Here is a 27,461-nt window from a genome sequence, read left to right as displayed (position 1 = left end):
TAAGTGGGGTTCTTTATGCTCTTGAGACCCAGGAGGCCCTGGCAGACCTGGGAGGCAGTGGGACGGCCCTGGTGGCCGGGAAAGGAGGCACGTGTGTCTGGGACCGAACTCTCTCTCTGCCTCTCTGTTTGTCCCTCTGTCTCTGTCTCTCCTGCTCTCTCTCTGCAGCTGTGGGGTGAGCACATGGGGATAACTCACGAGATGTTTGGGGAAGGCTGGAGGGAGGGGAGGAGGAGGAATGGCCTCGTGGCCAGGCTGCCCGGTGTGGCCCCCCAGCTGCGAAGTGTTTGTGGATGGTTGGACCAGACCAGCGGCAGTGATGTTTCTCCTCACACATGATCCCAACCGTCTCTGCCAGGGCTGTGGGGCAGAAACCCCTCCCCTCGGGACCTGCTCCCCTGGGTGGGCAGGCAAGGTGGTGGTCCTTGCTGTGATAGAGACAGTGGTGGGCCAGGGCTTCACCGTGCAGACGAGCAGGCTGGGGTCAGGAGGCGGGGTGGTGCATCTGAGGCTGGTCCTGGGAGACCTGCCTTAACACAGGCGGCCTGGGGTCAGAACCACATGAGCTTAGAGGGGGACCCACGTCCCGCCCACAAACCCCAGCTCACACCCCAGGGCCCAGCGTCACAGGAGCTGCAGGAGAAAGGGCCCGGACCTGCCATCGGCCAGTGCGGCTGGTGGTCTGAACTCTGAATAAAACCCAAGTGCCTGGAACTCCGCCAGCAAGGCTGCCCAGGCTGCCGTGAGAAGGGGGGCGGGAGATGTCCCTGTGTGGGGACCTGCCCGAGGGTCACCTTCAGAGATCCAGGCAGACGCAGAGCAGAGCTGGCTGAGTCACTGGCCCTGGACAGGCTGTTTGCCTGAGATGAAATATTATACAGTCTTAGTGAATTGGAGACCCACAGTCAGGAATTTTCATAGCCATGCCAGGACCAGGAGAGCTTCCTGGAGTCACAGCACAGATTTTGTGGTTGTTCTTTGCTTTTGTTTTCTGCTTGCTCTGGTTTTGTTTGTGCTTTCAGGATCTCTAGAGGTCCTGTCCAGGGACAAGCAGAAGTGCAGTGAGAGTGTGGGGGCCATGCAGCCCCCTCGCATGTCCTGGGACCACCCTGCCCACAGACTCGGCAGGTCTGGATGATGGCAGCTTTGCAAAGCTTCCCGGGGTTTTATGCGGACGAGAGGACGAGCCGTGTCCCCCCTCCCCGGCCCTCGCCTGTGACAAGGAGGCAGCTGTGAGCACGCGTGGGGGTGTGGCTTCGCAGTGGACACACGGGCTTCAGAGTTGGGAGTGGGGCTGCCTGACCTTGAGCCCTCCTCAGCCCCTCCCCCCACCTGCGGCCAGTGGTCTTGAGCACAGACCCCCAGGGTGACCCTGCCGCACCATGAGGTGGCAGCGAGACCCCCGGCAACGCAGCTGGAGTCTCTGAGCCCAGGCTGCTCATCTCCAATGCTGTGTCCGTGATGACCTCTGAGACCAGCCACGCAAAGCCACGTGCAGCGCCCAGTCTGTACCAAGCCCGGCAGCTCCTATATTCAGACCGGGGCTGCTGGCCACGTGCCGGGACCGACCGGCAGCTGCTCCTGCGGGGCGTGGGGCTTGGGACGCAGGACCTGCCAGCCTGAAGCTCCCAGGCTCTGGGCCTGTGACGGGTGACAAATAAACACTGCTAATAAATGACAGCCGTGATCATGCCCCCGAGGGCTTCACACGCACCAGCGCTGGCGATTCAGCCGGCTGGCAGGGCGGGTGTCGTGGCTCTGTTTCCAGCTGGAGAAAATGAGTGTCCCTGGGCTTCAGCGACCTTCCCAGTCCAGACAGCCCATAAATGCTATCGCTGAGGCAAACCCGGATGCGCGTGACCTCAGTGATGTGTGCTCTGCATGACCTCCCCCGGGCACGCGCAGCCAGGCCAGGCCCAGCCGCCGCCCTGGCTCTGCGGGGTCTGCGTGAGGTGCTGCCCCAGACGAGGGAGCCCCACGTCGAGCGGGTGCACAGCTGTGTCCCCGGCTCCGGCCCCGGCTTGGCACCGAGCGGCTCCTTCATAAATATTTAAAAATGAGCAAGTCAGGAAGCAGTGAGAGCCCCAGCTGGGAGAGCGGGGAGGGCGCAGCAGTGAGGGATGGACCGCGGTTGTGTTGACATGCAGGGCCCCACACGGGAGGCGCGGCCTCACCACACAAGCACAGAAAATATCTGGGCAACACCAAGGCAGAAAAATCCACGTAGCATGAAATAGCTAGCGAGGGGAGACCAGGGGCAAGCACGACTTGTACAGAAATGAAGAAAGGGGTACATTTACAGGAAGCCCAAGTCCATTGTCCCGAAAGAGAGCGCGAATTTCAGAACTGGGAAAGGCACGCACGCTGTGGACGTTTACAGGTGATGCAGGGACATCTCTCCAGACAAAGCATCAGGACCAGACTGCTCTGAGCTCAAGGGAAGGAAGACAGGGGGGCCCCCTTTGCTCTGTGCGACCTCGGGTTTCCTAAGGGTGACCAGGCTGGTGTCTGCCGCGGCAGCAAACCTCACAAGGGACAGACAGTGAGACAGAGCTAATCGGCCGAACCACGCACAGCCGTGTCGCCGTCTCCAGGGTGCTGGGGGGCGGGGAGGTGGGGGCTGGAAGCTTTCTCTTATCTTTAACAATAGCTTAGTTTGCAACGGCTCAGAGCGATCCAGAGCGGAGGGAAGGGAAGAGCAGGGCTCGCCTCCCGCTCCTCTGTGTGCACGCTTCACCTCTATCTCACGTGCTTTATTTCTTTGCCTCGAAGCCCCCTCATAGGGAGCCGGACTCAGCAGCCACAAGTTCATTCCCTGATTCCGCAGTTCTCACCTGGACTTTCCTCTGACATCGTTTCCCACCTGACAAGAGGGATGCTGCCTGCGGAAGGCATTTTGCGCAGGGAACAACCACCGTTTTCGGCAGAATGAACCCATTCCTTCCTGCAGAGGCGCGGGCGGCAGCTGAGGCCACTCCACCCGTTGGTGACCGTGTAAGGGAGCTTCTTGGCACAGGAGACAGGCCCGCACTTTGGGAACGTGGCCAGACACCACGATGGACGTATTTCTCTTCTTGCTAGGCTGGAGCAAAGCTGAGGTCTAACCATGATGTAACAAGAGTGATTGTTTAGAGGCCTGGATGAGACCATCGAATGCCCAGCCCCACCTGAGTCATGGTCCTTTCAAATCCAATATTGTTTCTTAAAATAAATGCTGAAAATGACTTCATATCAGGAGCAAGACAGATCTTGGCCATTTAATGATGACCTGGAGATTAATAAATGAGTAAAATATTCTCTGGCTAAATTGTGAAATTATTTTCCAATGTTGCCCTAGGAAGAAGCATTCCGTTTATGTAACCCAGCACTTGGAATTTTGTCATAAGCATGTGATGGGTTTGGGATGCAGAAAACAAATGACGCTAAACTTCTCTCTCATGCCAGCAGGACGGTGACACCTGGGAAGGTGAGAGCGCCCCTCCTCCACACCCCCTTGTCCACCGATGTGAGGGGGGGCGGGCAGGTGCCCTGTTGCCAGGCTGTACCCTTCCCCGAATTGAGAGCATCTTCCATCATTAGCTCACTTACGTCTCACACTGTTATCAGGAAGGCATATTCAAGTCCCAGGTTTACTGCTGGAGGACGTGCATCTGAGAGCATCTCCTCCAGGCTCCCACGCAAGTCCTTGGACTCCAAGCCCGGGCTCTTCCTGAAGCGATGTGGGGTCTCCTAACAGATGTGCAACCCTCTTTGGGACAAGGGAGGTCTGCGGTGTCATCCTCCGCCTCTCAGAACCTTTCAGAGGGACCCGCTGGGTGTGGGCACCTGCATGGGGCTGGGAGCACATGGATGCGCAGCCGCCCTAGGGGGAAGCACCACTAACGGGGGCTCGGATGAAGTCCAATGGCTCCCGTGGCAACGTTAAAGGGATCATAAAAAGTTACCAGAGTTATATGTCTTGCAGACTCCAAGGACGGAGGCGTTTATATCTGACGGTCACAAGGAAGTTATCACAGGTGATAACACTCTCTCAGCTGCGTCCGGAGGAAAATTGGAATGACACAGGGGGAGGGGGAGGGGAGAGCTGCAGGCGCGGAGGGAGGGGCTGCCCAGAGGTGAAAGCAGGGAGCCTGGGCCTGGGTCCAGGGCCTTGCTCTTGAGCACATTGGGAAGCCCTCCCCCAACACAGAGGAAAGCCACGGGGAGTTTAATAGGGATGCAGGCACCCTTGTGGGGAGCTCAGGCGCGGGTCCCCGGGGTGCCTCCTTCCGTGGACCAGCGCTTACTGAGCCTGTGCACTCATCCCAGCTCCCGGCCTTGGAGGACACGCAGACAGAGCTCAGGGGCTCCTGGGCTCAGGGGGGCAGCAGAAGGAAGCTGTGCCTGGGAGGGGTCCCACGGGGCCTGGAGGCATCTGCTGTGAGCCCGAGGAGAGAAGGAAAGAGGGAAGAACAAGAAGGACATCTTTCTGGAAAACAGGAGTTGCACTGCAAAGACACAGAGCAGAGGAGAAAAGACCCCATGTCTAGGACCATGAGCTGCTGAGAACAGGAAGGATGCTGAGTTCCTGGAGGCGGCGGGAAGGGAGGTGAGGCTGCGGGGCCCACAGCAAACCGTCTGACTCATGCAGCGGACAGAGTGGGACAAGAAAAGTCTGCTGCCGGACGAGCACGCCCACCACTCCCACCTGTCCGGCTGACACGAGAAGAAAGACGTAGTGAAGGAGACAGACAGAGACAATCCGTGACATTACTGGATAACCAGTGAAGGAGAATCCCATGAGCAGACAGAACAGTTGAAGATTTCTGGAAAAATAAAGGAGGTGGAACTCGAGGGCTGCAGAAACTCAGAGTGAAGGTGAACCCAAAATACATTAAAAAAAAGCTATTTTCTTTCCTCTGAAGAAAGTTCAGAGAAACTGCCAGGGCAGAGGCAACCAGCAAAAAGAGGGCAGGAGAGGTGGAGGTGGAGGGCATCGGACACCCGTGTGCCCGCCCTCCCACCTGCCCCAGATGAAGCCCCTGTGTGGAGGGGACCCCCACGGTACAGGAAGTGTCAGGTGGGAGAGGGAAGAAGCAGACCTGACCAGGGCAGCCCCACACCTGCAACACAACAGCCAGGGAATGAACCCAAAGGCAGGCAGAGCTGACCTTGAGCTTGGCTCAGCCTCCATTCAGGAGGAGGGGTCTCTGAGTCTTGGGTAGAGGAGACCCCAAGGGTGGGGCTCTGCAGCTGGAAAAGCAGGGTGGTGTTTTGCATGACCCGAAGCCTCACCCTTGGGAGACCCACTTCCTCCACACCTGCTTCTCAAAGGTGGGCCGTGGACCAGCAGCTGGCCTCCCCAGGGAGCATGTTGACCTGCAGCACCTAAATTCCAGCATCGAGATCTTCCCTCCCCCGGAGAGACCCACACCCACTCCAGCCTGGAATTCCACGCTGACCTCGAGAGAGGACCAGGCCCCCAGCAGTGGCCTGAGGGAGTGTTTCACTCTCCCTAGGCAGTGGCCTTGCAGGAAGGCTGGGGGTCACCCGGCCGCAGTCAGACAGCCAGCTTGCAGCGGTCACCCCCTCGAAAACCCACGGTTTCTCCCTGAGCTTCTCAGACAGGTTTTGTCTGTTCCTCTTGGTGTCCTGATTCCTAAGAAATAGTTTACATGCAGAGGATGCTCAGTCCAGTTGCACCCTTATCCATGGTTCTGCTTTCTGAGTTTTCAGTGACCTGCAGCAAACCAAGCTCCGAAAATATTAAATGGAAAATTCCAGAAATAAATAACTCGTAAGTTTTAAATTGTGAGTTAAACTTTAAGTTCTGAACAGGGTGATGAAATCTTGCGCCGTCCTGCTCTGTCCCACCCGGATCCCCGCCTGTCGACATGGTCCTGGCCGAGGACGCCGGGTCACCTGCGGCAGGCGGTCCTCCTTCAGACGCATCCAGCAGGTCGGTACGTCAGGATGTCTCTACGTCAGGATGCCTCTGTCGTTCACCTCACTGCATCTCATCACTGGGCGTTTCTCATCTCACATCACCACAAGAAGGGGAGGTGCGGTATGATGCAGCATTCTGGGGGCGAAAGACCACATCTGCGTAGCTGTTATCATTGTTGCAGCTGTCCTATTTTATTATTGTTCCTTACCTCTTACCGTGCCTAATTAATAAAGTAAACATTACCGGAGGTGTGCACACAAGGAAAGAGCAGAGTGTAAACAGGGTTGGGTATTATCCGAGGTTTGTGGCGTCCACTGGGGCATCCGCGTGTGTCCGCCAAGGGCAGAGGGGGCCATTGTACACACTTGCTAGAGGGATGCGTGAAGGAAGGGAAGATGCTATCAACTAGTCACAAAACTGTGCGCTCAGACACGCAGGTATTTCCTTGGTGGGGAGCCTCTTCCTTCCCTCTACATTTATCTTTAGAAGGTGGAATTTTCATCCTTTGCCTGAAAACTTCGCTGTGTCTCTGCCAACAGCAGCCCTGGTGGCAGGAAGTGGGCCGTCTCCCCCCACGCCTGTGGGGACTGCAGACACAGCGGACACCGGCCTCTGCCTCCTGCTTCTGTTTCCTCATCATTAGATTTCTCTCACCGTCCAATACACACACGCAGAGTCAACAAGAAGAAGCCCTTTCTTTATAAAATGATATAAAACACAAGCTCGCCTGTTACCCACTCTGTGTTAATGGGCGATGCGGGAACTCCTTGTTGGGAAGTTTCTATTTCTCCAGGACAGGGGTCACCCTGTGCCCACTCTGCAGCGGGACTCATGAACTACAGTGGAGGATGGGGAAGATCCATACATCCTTGGAATCCCAGAAAACAGGAGCTGAGATGGACTTCAGTGATTATGGAATTTGAAAATTTCTAATATGCTTGAGAGACCACAAAGATGCCGTGCTATATCAAGCTTGAGAAACTGCAATTATTAACTTGTACAAGAGCCGATGCCTTCTTATCCTAGAGTCTAACAGAGGCAGGCAGTGCCGGGCACAGAAGTCTCCGCACATTCGTGGAGGACACCTGTGGACTGAGAGGATTCCGTCCTTACCTGTCTCCCCTCCTGTTTGGGGACAGGCCACTCCCTGAGTGTGGAAGGTAGGAGCTGCAGGTGGGGACACGGGGCTCCCTCAGAAGCCAGACTGAGCACTGTGGTCCCAGCTCAAAGCCCACACTGGTGATCAGGAAACTGGTGGGGTGGACGCACAGAGGCTCCTGCTAGACTCAGGGCAAGGGACAACCCCTCTTCCTACATCAGTCCTGGCCCCCGTAAGTCAACTGCCATTTATTCTTATTGAGCCCCCTGTGCTTAAGGCCTCTCTCTGGGCCCCGAGGGGGGAGCTGGTGTGGGGGGGGATTGTGTGTCCTGGGTGTGCGTCCTCTCAGCTTCCCGACGACGCATCTGATGCCCCCTCAAGATGACTGCACTGACCTCATCCCCACGTGGGACGTGAGAGCACATTTCACGCATCCTATCCAATGACTGTTATAGTTCGGGTGAAAATGCATTCATCTTTGAGGCTTACCATGGCACACCCTTTACTACAGAGATGCGGTTATTTACAAAAACATGTGGGCACACTCACACACGCACACACGGTCAGGGTGGGGAGGTGTTCTTCCCTTCCCTCAGCATCTGCAGGTAGCCTGGGCTCTTGGCTTGTGAGTTTGCACGCCTTGTCTCAAACGCCACCTCCCAGCTTGCAGGAGAACGGCCCGCAGAGCAGCCGGACTCGCGCTGACCTGTGCAGGGGCCGGTGACCTGCGCGCCCTCAGATCACCAAGGGGTGAGGGTCCTGGGGCCTCTGCTTGTAGGCCAGTGCTCGACCGCAACACTGCAGAGCCCTCGGGAGCAGAGAGGGGACCTCGCTGATCACTAGAGGAGGCTGGTGTAAGCAAGTGCCCACAATAAATACACACACACACGTACACACACACATACATGCACACACACACAATACATGCCTGCACACACATGCACATGCGTGCACACATATACACACATGCATAGAATCAAGATCATCTCAGTGGTGGCAGCAGACGCAAGCACCCAGTCCCAGATCCCTCCCTGTTTGACCTGACTTTGCAGCTCCTCCCATCAAGAGGGGCCACCGCCCCACCCTCTGAGTCCGGGCTGGCCGAGGGACGTTCTTGGAAGGGCACAGAAGGCCTTAGTGCCAACGCGAAGAGCCCCCCACCAGGCCCTCGTTCCTCTCCTGAACTGCCGACTCCACGGTGGGAGCTGCCCGGGCAGCCTGGCTGGGGGTGAGACACCCCCCGGGAGGGTCTGGATGCCCCGGCTCAGCCTCTGTCGCGGAGAACGCTCCTGTGGGGTCCACGGAGCCACTGCTGAGGCCAGCAGCCCTCTGGGTATGTGCATGAGCCTGGCGGAAACTAGCTGAGCCCTGCCCACGGGTACAGGCCCCCACCCACGCCAGGCGGGCCGTGGACGCGTGTGCAGGGGTGAACCACTGCGGGGCCCTGGGATGGTGTGTTCCCCGGACACATGCCCACAGTGTGTCAACTGGAAATCATGACACAGGACAACCTCACGGCGTCCATCCCAGGAGCCTGGGGTGTTGGGCCCAGGAGGGAGCTTTCTGGAAGGATTATGGCTGAGAAGGTTTGAACTTGGAGCAGAATGAACAGCCAGGTTGGGTTGTGAAACAGTCAGAGGTTGGGGAGAGAGCCAGCAGGCAGGGCTGCAGAGAACAGGTAAGAACTGAAATGCATACGGCAGGTAGGTAAGCACTTTACATAATCAGCACCTAATCTTTAAAATGGCCCTACGCCTTGGATAGAATTCTCATCCCTTTTTGCAGGAGAGAAAGACAGAGACACGGAGGTGAGGGCCCAAGGTCACAGAGCCCATCCCCTCAGAGTCAGAGCTCCCAGTGCAGGGCACACAGCACAGGCTCAAGAAAGGTTGACCAGATGGACAGTGGGCCTCGAGGGAGATTTGGGCAAGTGGTTATGGGAAGGAGTGTGTGTCCTGGGTTTGGAAGGGCAGAGGGAAAGCCGCAGGCGTCACATCGGGCCGGCTCCAGGGTGGGCTGAGTTTGACAAGGTCTGAGATGCAGCTCGGCTGGCCTGACAGCCGGGCTGGAGCAGGGGTTCAAACATCACCGGAAGAAACTTGAGCCACCTTGGCTGAGAGGGCGACCCCCTCTTAAGCCTGTCCCTGCTCCCAGCTCCCAGGGACTCTGCTGGGGTCTCTCTCTCCTGGAATCCTCGTTGCCATGGAGTGATTTCCAGAGCTACGGGGTCACCCAGCCTTGAGGAATTTCTGAAGGAAAAGAGGGCATTTGCAAATGAGGGCATTACCCCATCACCAAAGAGAAGAGCAAGGAACAAAGAGGTTAATTAATTTTCTCTGAGGTCTCACCCAGAGTCAACTGCTTAACTGGATAAGAAAATTTAACTCTAATGATTTTACGACTGATGTACGTGGCGTCCACCTTCCTGTTCCCCACGTGGCCACGGCGGGCCCTCCACATTCTCCAGCTGGTCTTGTGTCCACTCTGACCAATGACCCCAGTGGACATGCTCGGTGTAACGTTAAGATTGATGAAACTCCCTCCTGAGTGCCATGTCATTTGATCCTGGGACCATCCCCGTGTGACGGGCATGTTTACAATGTGCATTTTGAAAACAGCGGACGTGGACAGAGCTGCTTCCACACAGGGCTCTCCAGTGGCCAGCAGTTGACACAGTACTGCATGTGGGAGCCCGCCGGTCACTCGGGGAGCCGGCCGCTGTGGGTGGGATGGGCCCCAAGCCAGGTGCCTGGGCTTCGGCTCCAGAGGCCTAGACAGGAGCAAGTGAGCGGTGAGAAGAGGCGTCAAGTTTGGATGGGCTGGTGGCGAGGTCCGGGTGGAGGCAGTGAAAGGTTCCAGGGAGGTCTGGAGGCAGCCCCGTGGACGTGCGCCCTTCACTGTGGCCCATGACTGGGGTCTCCAGGGAGCCCCCCGTTTCCCTGCCGGAAGCCTCAGCCTCCCTCCCCGTGGCCAGGCCAACTCTGACTCAACTGGGAGGTCTCTGCTTCCATCACTGCCTCCTTGAGACTCCGGTTTAAGGGCCCCCCAGAAGCCTGGCTGCCGGCCCTTCCCAGCGCCCTGGGACGGTGCTCTCATCTCCAGACAACTCACCGCCTCTAGTGTAACTGCCTAGCTCTGAGCTCTGAGCTCTGACCTCCTGCATCTTGTCCCCTGCGTGCTCCCTGTGCACCAAACTCCTGGGAAACAGCACCACTCAGTGAGCGTGTGCTGAGTGTGGGGGGGTGGAGTGAATGTGTCCCCCATCTGGGCCTTGGGGCTGGACATGTACGAGGTGCTTAATAAACACTCGCTCGAGGAGCGAAGAGAGGGCTCCTCTGTGTGGCTCGGGCACTGTGCTTTGCTTCTTTAGTAAAAAAAAATCACTTCTGCAGAGAGTATAAGAAGATGACCCTGAGGCCACCACTAGCTTCTGTGATGGGCTGAACCGTGGCCCCCAGACACACCACGTCCTCACCCCTAGAACCCATGACTGTTCCTCTATGTGGTAAAAGGGACTTGCAGGTGTGATTGAATAAAGGATGTGGCACTGGGGAGATGGGAGGTGATCTTGGCATATCAGACGCCCCCTAAGTGCAATCACCAGGGTCCTTAACCGAGGGAGGTGGAAGGGGTTTGATCACGGAGGAGAAGAAGGCAGTGTGACAGGTGAAGCCAGACCCTCCGGAGGGAGGTGTGGGGAGCCCAGGCGTGTGGACCTGGACGCTGGAAAAGGCAGGGCAGCGGCTCTCCGCAGAGCCTGTGGAGAGGACGCAGCCGAGCCTGCACCTTGTGAGCTGGAGCTCAGACTTCCAACTCTCCCGCTGGAGGAGAGCGTGTGTGTGGAGGCTCCCAGCGTGTAGAAATTTGTCACAGAAGCTGCAGGAAACTCAGACCGCATCTAACCATCCTTGACCCTGAAAGAGTCTGTGCTGGAGTCGAGGCTGGGGGCTCACAAGCCCCCCAGTGACCCCCTCTCCGGGCCCGAGAAGAACTGCTGTGGACGCCAGCTCTCCCCCAGGAGCCAGGTGGTCTCGCACACTCCAAGGCCCTGCTGGTGCCCCCGCCCACTCACACACCACGGCCAAATTCGCAGCATCCGCAGTGGAGGACTCCAAGGGCAGAGCTGTGTTCTCCCCGACTCAGGCCGCACCCAGGGTGGAGGGAGGGCGCTCCAGTCCCGGGCGCACAGCCTCCCGCATCGGGGGGCCCACCTCTCGCCGCCACCACTCCCTACAACGAAAGCTTTGGGTTCCTTTGAGAATAAAACCATGGAGAGCTCGTGTCCCATCTCAGGAATGAGCCTTAACTACGCCCTTCTCCTTGGCCCCATCAAACTTTCTAGTCACCAGAATAGTCTTCACCTATGTCAGCACAAACACAGGTCGGCAGAGTCAGACACAGGCCACTGTGTGCCCAGGACTTTATGTCTTCGAACTTGTTCAATGAGAAAAGACACCGTGTCTTTAGGTTCATAGTAAAGCCGTGTTTTCCACTCTAAGCAGGAAAGGGCGTCTTTGGAAACAGTTGCTCACCCTAATGTCCAGCTGCGGTGATCTGACTGTGAACATCACGTTTGATTACTGGTCCGTGTGGCTGAGCAGCTGCCCCACCAGGGATGCTCGCCCAGCTCTGGGGAGGGCTGGGAGCCCTGGCCGGGGCCGGGGGTGGGGGAGTCTTCCCTCCCAGACGAGGAGCTTGCTGGCACATCTCGCACACGACCGTCCCCTGGCATCAGACGTCGGAACGCCTGGATTCCTCTGCTGGGTCCCTGACCTCCCCGTTGTATCTGCCAGCTCGATCTGTCCACTATTAAAAATGCAGCAGATGGTACATAAAATATGAAGCTACTTCCAAAACTACATACCCTCCAACTCTGGGAGGCAAATAAAGTCTGATTAATCATCTGGAACAGAAGCCTCACCCTCCAGCTCATTGAAAATGTGATTATTTCTGTCCGTGTTTGAAGATTTTCTGGAATAGCGAGAAAGCGCTGGTCCAGGGCCTGACAGCTCTGGCTGAGCGAGAACAGGAAGAGATTACCCCGGCTGGCAGCTCTCTCCAGGGCTGCCAAGGAAGCCCTGATTCCTCCCTGTTTGTTCACCCCCCTCAACGCCTCGGCAGTGTTCAATTCTCCATTTCTTGCAGAGGCCACGCGGGTCCTCACGGGCGTCCTGCAGCTGCTGCAACAAATCGCCACAGGCGTGGTGGCCTGAAACAGCGGGGGTCGATGCCCTCACAGTCCTGGAGCCCAGAAGTCCACAATCATGGTGCCTTCGGGGCCCCGGTCCCTCGGAAGGCTCCAGGGGAGGGTCCTTCCAGCCTCCTTCCGATCCCGGTGGCTCCTGGCCTGTGGTGGCGTCACTCCAGTCTCTGCTCCATCTTCACGGGACCCAATTTCCCCCCCCTTCCTGCGATGCTTGGCCTTGCATTTCGGGCCCACTTGAATCCAGGGTGGTCTCATCTTGAGATCCTTCACTGTATCTGCAAAGACCTTTTTCCAAATAAGGTCACCACCACAGATTCGGGGGCTAGGATGTAGAGATCTTTTGAAGGGTCAGTATTCAGCACCCCCCGCCAATACAATCTCCTTCTTTTGCTGGCTTGTGTGGACTCACTGTGGGTGGGGAAGGGGGCAATGACTCTGGTGTTGAAAAGTGGCTACCCTTTCCCTGCACGCAGAAGAGCTTGAAGAGTCTCAGAGAGGAGGGGCTGCGTGGGTCCCCCACAGGCCTGTGCTTCCATCTGGTCCCTGCAAACTGGCCGTCACCACTCTGCGTAGCCCGCTCGCGGCCATAACGAAGGACCTGCACGGTGTCTCAGGGCTGGTTCCTCCCGAGGCCTCACTCCTGGGCGTGGAGACGGTCGTCTTCTGTGTCCTCATGTGGTCATCCCCCTGTACATGTCTGTGCCCCGACCTCCTCTTCTTAGAAGGAGCCCGATCATATTGGACTAAGCCCCCCCTCCCCCCCGTACGACCTCCTGTACCTTGTCACCTCTTCAGCGGCCCTGTCTCCAGCACGGCCACGTTGGGGGTTAGGGCTTCAACATGCAAATTTTGTGGGGGATGGAATTCAGCCCATAACAGCCTCTAAACCTGACTGGCAGTTTTGCAAGCCCCTGCCCTGGACTCAGGTCCCCTAAGGCGTGTCAAGGCCCAGGGTGGGGTGGGGGGGTGCGGAGAGGGAGAGAGGGAGGAGCTCTGCCTTGCTGGCAGCATTGACAGAGCGCTCCAGGGCTTGACTCTTGGATGTGGAGGCCATGCCCCTTCCACAGGAAGGGTGTCAAATCCCCAGGGAGGGTCAAGGAGGAAGAGGCCATCCTCCAGCCCAGGACTCACGGGAAGGCAGGGACATACATGGTCGTGTCGCCCCAGCCTCATGTCAGTCCAGACCGCGGCCTGAACCGGGGCTGCCCCATTCAGAAAAACAAAACAAACTAGGATGTCTGGTTAAAGTTCAAGTTCAGATAAAAGCATCATTCATTTTTTAGTAGAAATAAGTCCGTATCAGTCTGCTCAGGGAACAAGCACCACAGACGGGCGGCTTAAACAACAGATATTTATTGTCTCACAGCCTGGAGGCTGGATGTCCGAGGTCGAGGTGCTTGGAGGCAGGTTTAATTTCAAGGTGTCTTCGCGTGGCTGGCAGCCAGCCACCTGTTCTCTGTGTCCTCACATGATGTCACCTTTGCACGGGTGCAGGGAGAGGGCACGGTCCCTGGTTCTTCTTCTCATAAGGCCTCGAATCCTGCCAAATCGGGACCCGCCCTCCTGACCCCACTTAACCTCCATTACTTCTTTAAATTTTGTGTGACACCATTGAGTCCAGGGTGATGTCCCGAGTACTGCGTGGGCCAAAATTATACTAAAAATGTTCATTGTTTAACTGAAATTCAAATGTAACTGATCATCCTATATTTTATCTGGCAACACTAGCCTAAATCCTACCGTCCTTGGAAAGGCCAGGGCGGGTTGGTGGCCAGAGACTCAGACCTCTTAGGGTGGCTCACTCAGCCCACAGATGTTCCGTGCCAGGCACAAAAGACACAGCCCTTTGAACGCCCGATGCCCAGCTGAGTCCGGCTGGCCTGAGTGCCTGGGCCTGGAGGTAGCTGACCTCAGGGTAGGCCCCAGTACAAGCCCCAGCTCCACTGTGAATTTTGTGTTTTTTCCACCTCTTCTGAGAGAACACTGATAAGAGCAGGTCTGATAAGAGCTGTGGATACTACGCACAGATCTGGTGAAATAAGCAGCTGGTCTCCCATTTCAGGAGACGGAGAGGCCCCTTAACCTGCACGGACCCCAACCCCGGTGTGAGGCCAACAGCCCAGCTCAACTGGCAGACGGACAGCAGAGTGGACCATGTTAACAGCCCTTTCCCCTAAATTCCAAAATTATTGTTCATCCTAATTGTGTTATAATCTTGATCCATTCTTCAGTTCTAAACAATTAATGATTTTAGAAGCCTACATTTCCATGGTAAAGGTATCCAAGCCCAATGGAGTGGTTTGTGTGTGAAATAAAATTTACCCGTGCCAAGCGAAAACGTCACACATGTTGCTCGCAGGCTACTTTGCTGTTTTAAGATTCAAATACACATGGGAACTTCAGGTGGTCCCACAGGATGACAGGGCTGAAGGACCTCGTGTTCCAGGTCGCATGTTCCGGGTCTTTCTCTTGACCCTGTGCGTGGTTGATTGCGCCAGACCTCCTGCTTGGATGAAAGCCTGAGTTGTGATGTGGGTGGCGGGGCACGGACGGCGCTCCTTGGAGCAATTTCACACTGTCTAGAACTTTCACGCACAGCAAACCCACAGGGATGCGTCCAATGTGCCAGGGCCGATTCCGTCCCTGGAATTTTTAAAAGTCAAAGTCCATGTAGAATACAGCACTTATTAAAGCCTGAATAATAAAAACCAACTAATTTGAAGTTTTTTATAAGCGTTTGGGTATACGTGTGTGCGTGTGCACAGTGTGTGTGAATGCATGTATGGTGTGTATGGTGTGCGTCTGAATGTGTACATTCACATGTACATTTAAAACTCCACAGTAAAGAGGCTAATCATTTAGCACCTGGAGCAAAAGGGTATTATTTGGGGGGTGGGTGAAGGATGTTTTATCCTGCTCAGAATTAAAGGTGAAAAGCAATGATAAAAAGCCTACGGACTTTTCCTCCATTCTATTCCTGTTTTTAAATTTTCTACAGACAACGCATCCTTTTACTGCCTGCCTGGACCGAACAGCCCCACCCCCGGGGACAATGCTGCTTTACTGCCTACTGTTGGGCACGTCTCTGGACCTGTAGGGCCTCGGGCTGGGAGGGTCGAGATGCTAAGAGCACTGGCGTTTGGCTTTCTGACTGGAAAGCACGGCCCCCGAGTCTAACCCTGAAAATAAACACAGGGCTCCGTGCTCACCTCATTCCTGATACCAGCCTGCTGAGTGTCCTTCCTACCCACCAAGTAGCCTACTCAGATTAGCTACTAATGCCGGGCCCGCTCCTTGGGGGAAGGGTCACCAGCCCCTTTTATGGATGAAGACACCGAGGCTCTGGGATGCGTTTCTAAAGCCGTGTGAATGTCGGCACCAGACTCCGCTTGGCACCCAGGCCCACTGCCCACCAGGCCCAGTCTGTTCACACTAGCCAGCCACCCCTCCCTGTGGCCGAGCGGGGTCCCTTCTTGGGTCCTGGTTTGTGGGTTCGTCCAGGTACCTACTGATTTCTCTGCAAAGTTTACACCTTCTTTGGGTTCTCAGAGGGAGAGGACGGAGGTGCAGGGCTGACTCTCTGTGGCCAGTCCCACCAGCGTGGCTGCATCTCCCAGTCGCCCTGACACTGGCACGGGGACCGCAGGACAGTGATGCAGTGGACATGGAGGTGGTGAGCAGAGGGCTGGAGGTGGTGAGCAGAGGGCTGGGGGCAGCCAGAGGCCCAGGCCCGCACGAGGCACCACTGGGGCCGTCCATCTCGCCTAATCAGACCAGCCTAGCAGCCCAGATCTGTCAGAGATGTCTGGCCGCGTCCCCGATCAGATTGGCGACCATATGCTGTCCTGTTCCCCAAAGCGACTTGGCCGGAGAGCGGCGGCGGGGGCAGCACACCAACCCGGCGCTATTGGGCTGGAAAGGAGCCCAGGGCCGGTTCCCAAAGCCCTTCAACGCCAAGCTCACGTCTGCCCTGAATCACGTGGCCCCAGGGACCCCACCGCTGCCAGGTGACACAGGCCACCTGGCTCTCATGATTCCAAGGCTGGAAGCCACTTTGAACTTCATCTGATGACTGGGGCAGGGAAGGCCTGGAGCTGGTGGAGGGCGCTGGCAGGATTCCGAGGAAGGCCAGCCTCGTCCACACGCAAACCTGTGCACCTCCCAAAAGCCTGGCCGGTGACAGAGGCGCCCCAACCAGCCTGGGGCTGCCTTCGCTCTGCTTAGAGGGGCAGGGGTGTGAGCTGGGGTGCACGGGGTGTGCTGGGCGTACCTCGTGCGTGCTCTGCAGGGGAAGAGGCCCCCACCCACAGGGCTCCTTGGCCTCCTCGTCCTTCCATGAGATAAATGCGTGGGGGAGGGGGTGAGGAGGACCAGAGTTCTGGATTTCCCTCCTTCTGGGAAGAAACGGAAGAAGCACTGGGCTGTGCACAGGAGTCATGCGGAGGACAGCAGGGCGCGCTCTTTCTGCGGAGGGACCACAGCCCAGACCCCCACCTGGAGAAGATGCAGGGCCCACACGCCCTTGCGGCTCGGCTCAGCGGCTCTGCTCTCCCATCCAGGGTCTAGTCTTTGCAAGTGGTACTTTCTTCTTTCTCATTATTTGCAAAGCAAAGGTGAGTTTTAAGTGTCTGTTGATGAGAGGAACAAGTCCCAGCCCTGCCCTCTGGGTGTCCTGCACGCTCCTGTTAGGAGAGCACCCCGCCTTCTCCCGTCCTGGGCTGCAGGGGGTGCAGGATGCCCAGTGACATTTGAGTTTTGGGTGAACATGCATCATTTTCTGGAATACGTTTGACCCAGAGACGTACAGGCATCCTGTACTGTCCTTGCTCACCTGGGCAGCCTTGTCCCGGTCTCCCTGTCGTGTGAGCCATGAAGAGGGGAAGGAATTGCAGCTGTGTCCCTGGGAAGGGAAGGGCTGGCAGGCCTGGAGGGAAGGAAGGGCTAGCAGAGACGGGAGCCTGCAGGGTGAACCCCTGTGGGCACATTGGGTCCCGGGCCGGAGTGGGGGATGACACACTCGATCTCAGGCTCCTGTGTCTTCGGCTCAGTCAGCTGGAGCTGGAATTTGATTCCTTGCATGAACCGATGAGTTGCCACGTGTGGGCTGATGGGAAACTGGGGCTGCCTGGCTCTGCAGGGGAAGGGGTGTGGGAGCCGGGTGGAGAGATGTTCTCCCGTGAGACCAAGGACTCCTTCTGGCTGACCCTACTTACAGACTAGACCCAGAGGCCGGGGTAAGCATGAGTCGCATATAAACCAGCTGTGCACCCTTTGCACCACCCCCTCCTTGTCCGAAAAGATGCTTCGTCAAATCCAGGGCTTCAAAAATAGTTATTGTATTTTTATAAGTAAAGTTACTAACAGCTGGTACGTCTCCGCTGCTGAACAGGTTTCCTTGTTAGTTTTTTAGTTAGCTTTCTAGCTGTGGAAGTTTTCAAGAACGGGCTTGGGCAACCTAGCAGAAGGAATACATCACCCAAAGGATTGGAGTAAAAGCTCTCTAGGGTCTTTATCAACTTCCAGATTCATTCACTCAACCATCCACCCGTCCACCCATCCATCCACCCACCAACCCATCCATCCTTCCATCCATCCATCCACCAGTCCATACATCCACCCGTCCACCCACCCATCCACCCATCCATCCATCCAAGATTTATTGTAAACTCCTTTGTGCCTGGCTAATATATTTGGGAACACAAAATTATTAGTCCCAGTCTTGGAGAAGCCATCTGGTGAGAGGTGAGGAAATAAATGGGTGAATAGACAGTGACAAATAACTCACAGTTTTAGAAACGTCACAAATGCAGGGACCAGGCCTGGATTCCTGCTCAGAGCTTCCCTCATAATTACCTGTCGAGTCGATGAGCACGTGCTGTGAGTGTCGTGGCCCAGACAGGGAGGACAGGCTTCGGTCCCGACCAGCCTGGGTTCCGAGCCCAGCTCTGTGTGGCCCTGCACAAACCCCTAGCTGCCCTCGACGGTCAGTGTCCTCATCTATAGGCTGGAATTAACATGCATACTTTGCGGTGTAACGGTAAGCATTAGAATGACACGTGTGACCCTGCCACTTGGTCGCTGGAGGTATGGGAACGACGGTGGTGGTGACCACATCTGCAACGGTCGCCGTGGGACCTCCAGGAACCAGCGGGGCGGAGAGGGGGCAAGACACTGCCTGGAGGATGAGCGGGCTCTGAGCAGCAGGTGGACGGGTCAGGAGCAGGATCCGGCGGAGGCGGAGGTGGCCGTCACCGTCGTGTCTGCACTGAAGCGCTCGGAACTGGGGGATCAGACAGGATGCGGGCAGGTTGGGAGCAGAGGAGGGAGTGAAGGCAGATGCTTAAGCGACGGCCTGGAGCAAAAGCCCAGGCTGCCACTCTGTTTCTATGTTTCTACAGACGCCTGCTGGCACGGCCTAAGGCCAAGGACCAGGGACCCGCCGAGAAGTCAGAGGGCCCCTCAGCTCCACACCCCATGGTCCCCGCGCAGCGTGGAGGGCCCACACAGATCGTGTCCCGAGCCAGGGCCCGCCAGCTCCTGGAGGCTGCCTGGAGGATCTCGGGGGCATCCAGACTCAGTGGGAAAGGCGCTGAGATAGGTTAGTGACGTCTGCCCTGGGCAGCAGTGGACAAGGCCACGGTGTGTGTGTGCCGCTTTGCCCGTAAGTTGGACGAGATGATTGCGATCCTAGCAGATGAGCCCCTCCCCGTCAGACTCAAGTGACGAATCCCACACAGGCTGAAGCAAAATGAAATCCCTCCTCCAGGGAGGAAACCCCTGTCCTCTCCTATCTGGAGAACTCACTCACCCACAACTCGAGTGCCTGCGTGGCTGACGATGCTGAGGGAGCCGCTGGAAGGGTCCGGGTGCGAGCAGGGCATGGAGGTGGGTCCTGGTACTGGTAGCATTTCACGGAGGCCCAGAGAGGGTGGGCGGCCCCGCAGCACACAGCAGAGAACGAGCCAGCCAGCAGCAGCTCCCGCACCTCCAGGACTGGACCAGGCTGGAAAGCACCACCCAGCTCCAAGGCCCTGCCTCTTTCTGTTGGCCCCTGTGGTCCCGCCTGCATTCCTTACAGACCCCTGCATCCCAGGGCTATCGGTGCCCTCAAGGCAGCTTCTGGGGCCAGGAGACTCCTCCCTTCTTCAAGCAGTTAGTTGACTTTTCAGGAAGCCCTTTCTCGTCTTGTGTTTGCCTTATGTCTGTGCATCTACACGTTTTTATGACACTGCCTCGCACCGGATTTTCTCTCATCATCTATTTAACCAGACTGAGTCCTTGAAGACCAAGACTGTTGCCTGCCCGTGGATCGCTGGGCCCAACACGGAGCTCCGCATGGGGGGTGGGGGTGGGGGGGAGCGGCACGCAGGGTTTCTTTGCTGGCCAGTCCTACGCAGTGAAACACCCCTGCTTCACAGACGAAGACTCTGGGTCCCAGCTTCCTTCCCACGTCTCTTTATTCCCCTGACAAGACCTGGGCTCCCCGCACAAACACCGCAGAGGAACGCGTGGCTCCCAGAGCCGGTGGATGAGCCCCTCGCCACCACTCAGGGTGGGGGTGTGGGGTGAACGTGCTGACGGCCCGCCCAGCGCCTGGAAGGTGCCCTGCAGGTGGGGCAGCTGACCTGGCCCTGAGGGAGGGGCAGGTTGGAAACCCACCCTGACAGCTGGCTTCCTGCCTGCACACCCCCCCGCGCCTGCGTTGCCAGCGGCTGGCCTTCTCTGTTGGGGCTTCTCTCCCCGTGGAGAAGGAGGATGAGGAGAGGGTTCCCGCTTTAGGAGCAGGAGTTAAAAGCTGGTCGTGTTCATGTGCTGCAGGGACAAAGTGTAGTTATTAGCTAAAGGAAAGAGGACACCTCCTGTCCAGCAAGAAGTGGATGAACTTGGCTGTATGCAGTGTCACCCCCTTTCCAGAGTTCCAGGTGCTTTCACGGAGGCGACCTCATCTGTCCTCATGAGACAGGAAAGGGCAGGAGGAAGGGTCTCTCTCCCGGAGCGACTGGGAAGCCGCAGCTTGAAGAGGTCAAGTGACTCCTTCAAGGTCGTGCACGCGTCAGCAGGAACAGCGGGACCCCGTCATCACGCTGGCACGCGGTCTGGGGTCTCTGCACCGAATGTTGACACACTTCTTTCCATGGTGTTTTGGAGCCAGGTCGGGAGGGCCATCCCGTCCCACTCCACCTGCCACGTCCTGTCCTAAGGGCAGAAGATGACGATCTCTGTCTGCACGTTCTAAAGGGGGCGTTGGCTGATACAACAATCTCCTGCCGCTGCTTGAGTTGGTGCAGAGGGTGAGGAGGATAAGTGTCCTTTGTAAAGGGCTCGTGCGCAGGGACTGGGGCCGAGGGTTGGGGCCTGGACCGTAGAAGCGGGAACGCTGATGTGTGTGCCTGCTTCCCAGCTCCCCGCAGGATGCCCAGCCTAATCAAGAAGCCAGGCTGTCTGTTTCCTGTGGTGGCCACAACAGAGGGCTCAAAACATTTATTTTCCCGCAGTTCTGGAGGCTGGACGTCCCAAACCAGGGTCTCAGCAGGGCATCCCTCTGGAGGCTCCCAGGGAGAATTCGCCCCCACCTCTTCCAGCTTCCGGCGGCCCCAGCTCCCCTGGCTTGGGAAGCATCACTCCAAACGCTGCCTCCCTCTTCACATGGTCTTACCTCTGTGCCTCCTCCCTGCCTCTTCCCTCTGCACGTGTCTGTCTCTGTGTCTCTTCTCTTTTTATGAGGACCCCAGCCATTGCATCAGAACCCACCTTAATGAGCTCAGCATAGCTTGATCACACCTGCAAAGACCCTATGTCCAAATAAGGTCACACTCACAGGTACTGGGGTTAGGGCTTGAACATGTCTTAACCCATAACTCAGGGGCTGAGAGGAGAGGTGGAGAAAATCGCCCTCTAATAATGACCCAGTAATGGTCCAGACACAGACCCCGGAGCACCTGGGAGTCCACCAGCCAACTCAGGACGGCGGCCCTGAGCCCAGTTTTCAGATGACACAGAGGCTCAGGGCACCCGTGACTCTTCGTGGTCACCCAAACTTGGGGGCAGAACCCGGTCTACGAACCTGGTGTCTGGACCACAGATCTGGGGCCCATCCTTTCTCTTCCTGCATCAAATGTCCTATCAGAGCCGATGTGATCAGAATGGGAGCCACGGAAACAGAGAGAAATGGTCTCTTGTCCCCTGGGAAAGAAGGTGCAGGTGACCACTGCTGGCTGGGTGCAGACAGACACGTGCCGAGGGAAGAGGCTCTAACCCGCTGTGTTCCTTTGTGTGTAGTCCCTGCTCCCGTCTCTCCCCAGAGAAGGGCTTGGGGCATTTGGTGGCATTTGACTCAACACGCTGTCATCCGGCTGGAGACCCACATGCCATTTAATCCTGAAACAGGACCGTGGAGGGTTTGCACCATTTCCCCACATTTAAGGTGAGGAAACGGAAAGGCCCAGAGACACAGGCATCTAAGGTCCCAGGGGCGCGCAAGGACTGGCTCCGCGGAGCCCCTGACTCCCCAGCCCTGCTAGTTCCTCTTCCTCAGGTGGTTCCCCATCCCCGTCTTCAAGCCACCAGGATTTCTGAGGTGGGAGCCAGGTGTTCAGAGGGCATCCTGGAGAAGACAGAGCTTTGTCACAGCCCCGTCTTCATTTTCACACCCACGCACACCCACACACACACACCCCAAAACCCAAGTCTGTCCTCTCAACAGCCGTCAAGACTTGCGGGCAGGAAATGTGCATCAGCAGAGGGGTGGATAAAGAAGAAGTGGTGCGTGCATGTAATGCAGCACTGCTCAGCCATAAAAAGGAATGGGAAGTGCCACGTACAGCAACACGGATGGACCTAGAGGTTGTCACACGAGGTAACGTAAGTCAGACAGAGACAAGTGTATGTTAACGCATATATGTGGAATCTAGAAAAATGGTGGAGATGAACCTATTTGCAAAGCAGAAACAGAGTCACAGATGTAGAAAACAAACTTATGGTTACCAAGGGGGGCATGGAGAGGTGGGATGAACTGGGAGATTGAGATTGTCATATACACACTACTGTGTATAAAATAGGTAACTAATGAGAACCTACTGTGTAGCACAGGGAACTCTACTCAGTGCTCTGTGGTGACCTAAGTGGGAAGGAAATTCAAACAAGAGGGGACATATGTATACCTATGGCTGGTTCACTTTGCTCTATAGCAGAAACTGACACAGCAGTGTAAAGCAACTGTACTCCAATTTAAAAAAAAGACTTAGGGGGAGGAACTCTTGGCCCAATGAGCCAGTGCCTCTCAGGGTGCCCTAAACACGTCCCTCCCTCAATACAGCCCCATGGGAGCCCCGGGCTGCTCTGGTGTCTGTAACAGCACAACACAAAGCGAGGCGAGATGCCCACTGAGGACAGGTGAGTCATCTACGCTGCGTCTGCACAGGGGACCAGCATGTGCTCGTAGGAAAGAGCTCTCTGGGCCGGCGTGGTTTTGTGGCCAGGGTAGCTGTGGTTTGTGGAAAAGAGCAGCGTGCAAAGAACGTACATACCACTTAAAGTGCACACAGTACGAACGATACATCTAGCACAGATCCCTCCTTCTGTGTAAGAAATTAGAACACATGTGTTTGCTCAGATAAAAAAGATAAAATAGAAGCAGATAAACATGGGGCCTCACAGGGGGAGGGAGGGAGGGGAGGAGAGGAGTAGGGTGGGAGAGAAAAACTCCCAAGGACGTATTCAAATGCGGGTTTGACTTTGGAAGGATGAAAATGTTCGCATGTGACATCAGGTACATGGTGTTTTACAGCATTCCAAAGTAAATTCATTCAGAAGTAATTTATAAAGCAAACTCTAAAATGGCTTTTCCCCGCACAGAAAGAACTGCTAAGCGAACTTGAAGTTGAGGAGCTGGTTCATCGTGTCCAGGAGAGCTGGGGTAGTAACACCAAGCCTCGCTCACGCGCCTGCGAGGGTGGAGCACAGGGGCCCTGCACTGCTGTTTGGAGGAGCTGGGGTCTCTTAGTGGGAAAATAAACACACAGATTTGCGTGAGGGAGGTGAGGGAGGCCCCGAGAATGTGAACATCACTGAGGCTGTTCATATCAATTCACGCTTTTAAAAACAACCTAAAAAAATTCCTGGTTCTGTCATTTGAAGGGGCTGGAAGCAAGGAGTACGCTTAGCACCCAGGTCTTGGTTTTTATTGTTTTCTTTTTTCTTTTTTTTTTTTAATAAATTTATTTATTTATTTATTTATTTATTTATTTATTTATTTATTTTTGGCTGTGTTGGGTCTTCATTGCTGTGCGCGGGCTTTCTCTAGTTGTGGCAAGTGGGGGGCTACTCTTCGTTGTGGTGTGCAGGCTTCTCATTGCCGTGGCTTCTCTTGTTTCAGAGCACGGGCTCTAGGCACATGGGCTTCACTAGTTGTGGCATGCGGGCTCATGCCACACGTGGCTTATGGGCTCTAGAGCACACACTTGATAGCTGTGGCGCACGGGCTTAGTTGCTCCGTGGCATGTGGGATCTTCCCAAACCAGGGCTTGCACTCGTGTTCCGTGCATTGGCGGGGGGGTTCTTAACCTCTGTGCCACTAGGAAAGCCCAGGGTCTTGGTTTTTAAGTACAGTTCCTCGCAAAACAAGAGCCGGAGTTCCCTGGAGACATAGCTAACTCCCGGCACAGGGTGGGAAAGTTCAGGGTGAGCCTGGAAACCAGTGATGCCAGAAAGCCAAGAAGGACTCAAGGACTACTGGAGACATGCACGAAGGACACCAGGTCCTGGAGACCGGGGTTCACTTGGACCTAATTTGGGGCAAGTTGACCATCAGAAGAATAATTGACCATAAAATACTGAAAAACAATAAGAATATGAAAGTCCATGATAAGACTCACAGGAAAGGAATGCCCGCCAATAAATTCAGAAAAGGGAAAGAGTCTGGAAATAGGTGATTTGGGAGGGGGTCTCCACAGGTGCTAAGCCAGTGATGGACTCTCGCTGGGGAACAGAACACTCATAGGGTCTCCATGTGCCCCCCATAGACTGTCCACTGAAGAAGAAGAAAAGTGTACCTTGAAGGCAGGGGACAGGTGGTCACCACCTTAGCCAGGTGACCAAGCTTAGCATCCGCAGATGCGGAAGGAAGGACCGTGGAGAGCCTCCTGGTGTGGTGTGACTCTAAGAAGCACACAGCTTCCCACGTGGTACTCCTGCCGGAAGGTGACCCTGTATCTAATGGCAGGAGGACATCGTTGGACAACTCCAGACTATGTGGACCACTTTACAAGAAAACTGGCCCAGGCTTTTTGAAAATGTCAATGTCACAAAAACACAAAAGGCAGGCAGATGCACCTGATTGAAGTCTCTGCTACAGGCTGAATTGTATTCCCCGCCCCCCAGGCAAAGATCTGCTAAAGTCCTAACACCTGGTACTTGCAAAAGTGACCGGACCGAGAAACAGGGTCTTTACAGAAGTAATCAAGTCAAAATGAGGTTATGAACGTGGGCCTGACCCAGTCACTGGTCCTTCTAAGAGGAAGTTCCATGAAGACAGACACACAGGGCCAGGGCCATGTGACATGTGACATGCGACACGATGACAGAGGCAGATATTGGAGTGATGCATTCACAAGCCAAGGGCACCAAGGATGCAAGTGCCACCGTGGGCTGGAGAGAGGCCCGGGATGGATTCTCTCAGGGCTCCGGAAGGAACCCACCCCGCCCACACCTGATTTCAGGCCTCCGGCCTTTGGACTGTGGGAGTCCATTTTCACCACTCTGAGCTGCCAGGTTTACAGCCATTTGTTGTAGCAGCTGCAGGAAACTTTGCTGACCAGGGAGAAAGGAACCACATGCAAGGTGCTCGATTGAATCCTGGGGTTTTACAAGAACAGAAGAGCAGAGGAGCAACGGTGGCGGGTGACGTTCTGACGGAGAACTGGGAGCATCTGAACCAGGGCTGCATGTGGTCATAGGAGGGTCACACCCATTTCCAGCCCCCGGGGGAGGTGACAGCGCGTGGCTCTGGCAGGCACACCCTCTCCTGGCAACACCTGCCCATGAAGGGACCTGATTTCAAGTGTCTCAGCAAACAAAGGAGAGGGAGACACAGAGACAGTGCAACAGGATGCACCCACGGAGGACCTGGAAGAGCGGGTGGGCGTTCACGGGGCCTCTCAGCTCTGCCTTCAATGTCAAAGCTCTGTAAAAGCATCTGGGGAAGAAGAGTGAAGGGGGAGGGCAGAGGTCTTCTGTGGGGGGTTGGCATCCAGAGGCCTCCCGGGGGCCCTGGGAGGTGCCCACCTCCTCTACATAGGCCGTGACGGCTCAGGGCCCACAGCTGGCCCCAGACTCAGGGGGGACCACTTCCGACTTGTCCCAACGGGATGGTAAGGAACTCAGGGCCTGTGCTCTGCCCCGCCCATCTGGGAGGGGGCGTGCGACACACACACACACACACACACACACACACACACACGGAGCCAGGCCTGCACACAGCCGCAGCTGCTCTGTGCTCTGACAGTGACATCGTCACACCTGCTGTGGGCAGGAGCGCCCGTGAACACAGACACCCACCCCCGTGAAGGCGGGCGGCAAAGTCCGCTCCTCCGGGAAGCCAGCTGAGCCCCCTTTCTCCAAATCCTCTTCTCTCTTCCCTTTATCCTCACGTCCCTTAGAGCACGCCCGTCAAAGCGGAGCCTTGGCAGAGACACCAGGCGCGGTCCTCGGCTGTGCGCACCTGCGTCGCATCCGTCAGCAGGCTCCAGACGCCCCTCCCGGGGCCCTTCGCCACCCTCCCTGAGTCACCAGGAAGGAGGCCCTACAGGTTTGATCTACCCCGGGCAAGAAAAAGGGGTGCTTCCTGGAGCCCCATCTTGGACATGAGATGGAATCAGCAGAGGGAAGCCTCTCTCTTCCTGGGAGTGTTCTGGAAGGGTCAGGGTCTGTGGAAGGATGTGAAGGGCTTGGCAAGGGCGGCCTGAGCCCCGCCCCCACAAACGCCCACATGCTGTCCACTTGAGGACGTGCGCGTGAAGAGATTTAAATGTGTCTCTGCTGGTACTGATGCTGAGATGGAGCCAGAGCGGCCCCGGAGCCTGGAAAGGGCGCCCCCACGGCTCTGCTCCCCGTCCCGCTGCCCCGGGTCCCGGAGGCGGACGTGTGCAGACACGTCCGCAGGCGCTCAGCCCTCTGCTCTCCAGGTGGGTCCGGCTGAAGGGCAGACAGGAAAGGTACAGAGGACAGAAGGATGAAGCCGGGGTTGGCTGGCCCACGCCCTCCTGTGGGTGGTCCCTGTGGGTCCCCTGTGCCCCTGCTGTGGGTCCCGCACCATGGCAGCCGCTCTCTGCAGGGGAGGACAGTGCCCCTCCCTCGCCCGGGGCATGGGGGGGGAGCCTCCTCTGCTGCTGGACCAGGGTGCTCCCCCTCCCTCACCAGTTCCCCTAACCCTTCCGCACCCTGTGAGCAGAGGGGACACTGGCCATCGTGAACCGTCATTCATTTCCAGCCAGCGCTCGGGTTGACACGGCTCTCGATGACAACTCTTTCCTGAGATGCTTGTCAAGTGAAGGTGTTGGAATCTGCGTGGATTGGACAGGCGCATGGGCCAAAGCGGTGGGACCATCTTGTGCATCTTAGAGGCGGGAGGCCACCCTGTTTTTCTGAAGCCATGAAGCTCAGAGGAGGCACGTTCCAGCCTCCCGACACTGGCAGGCCAGTGCTTCCATTCCTCAGGCAGTGCCGGCTGTGCTGGCGCCCCTGCAGGCTCTGGGAACTGCTCTCATCCTCGAGGGACCTGTAGGAAGCAGCTTTCCCTGCCCTCTTCCACAGACCAGGCGAAGATGGGTAATGTCCCGCTTACAACATGCCGTTTGGATGTAAGCATCAGGTCACTCCGCAGAGAGCTTCCACGACACCCCAGCCCTGTGTCCGCTGCCCCAGAAAGCTCTTTGCTGCTTCCTTTCCCTGGTGACACTAGGGCAGCTGGGCCCAAGAAGACCCCGTCTCTGTGCTGCGCTGACCAACAGCTGCAGGGCTGCCGGGAACATCCTCTCCTCCTTATTAAGGTCGCCGAAGACTTTTTCTCGTCCAGGGTTCACAGATGATGAAAAATACATTTAATTCTCCCATGGCTGTGCATTCTTTTCACCTCACCTAAGATGGCCAGTGGAAATTAATATGCACCTAGGCGTCCGATACTTTATCAATAAAAGCCCTGGTGTCTATACCTTTGAACTCCACAAGGAAAATCA

The sequence above is a fragment of the Hippopotamus amphibius genome, chromosome 7, assembly GCF_030028045.1.
Source record: "Hippopotamus amphibius kiboko isolate mHipAmp2 chromosome 7, mHipAmp2.hap2, whole genome shotgun sequence".
Classification (NCBI taxonomy): Eukaryota; Metazoa; Chordata; class Mammalia; order Artiodactyla; family Hippopotamidae; genus Hippopotamus; species Hippopotamus amphibius.
Note: the sequence above shows the minus strand (reverse complement) of the source record.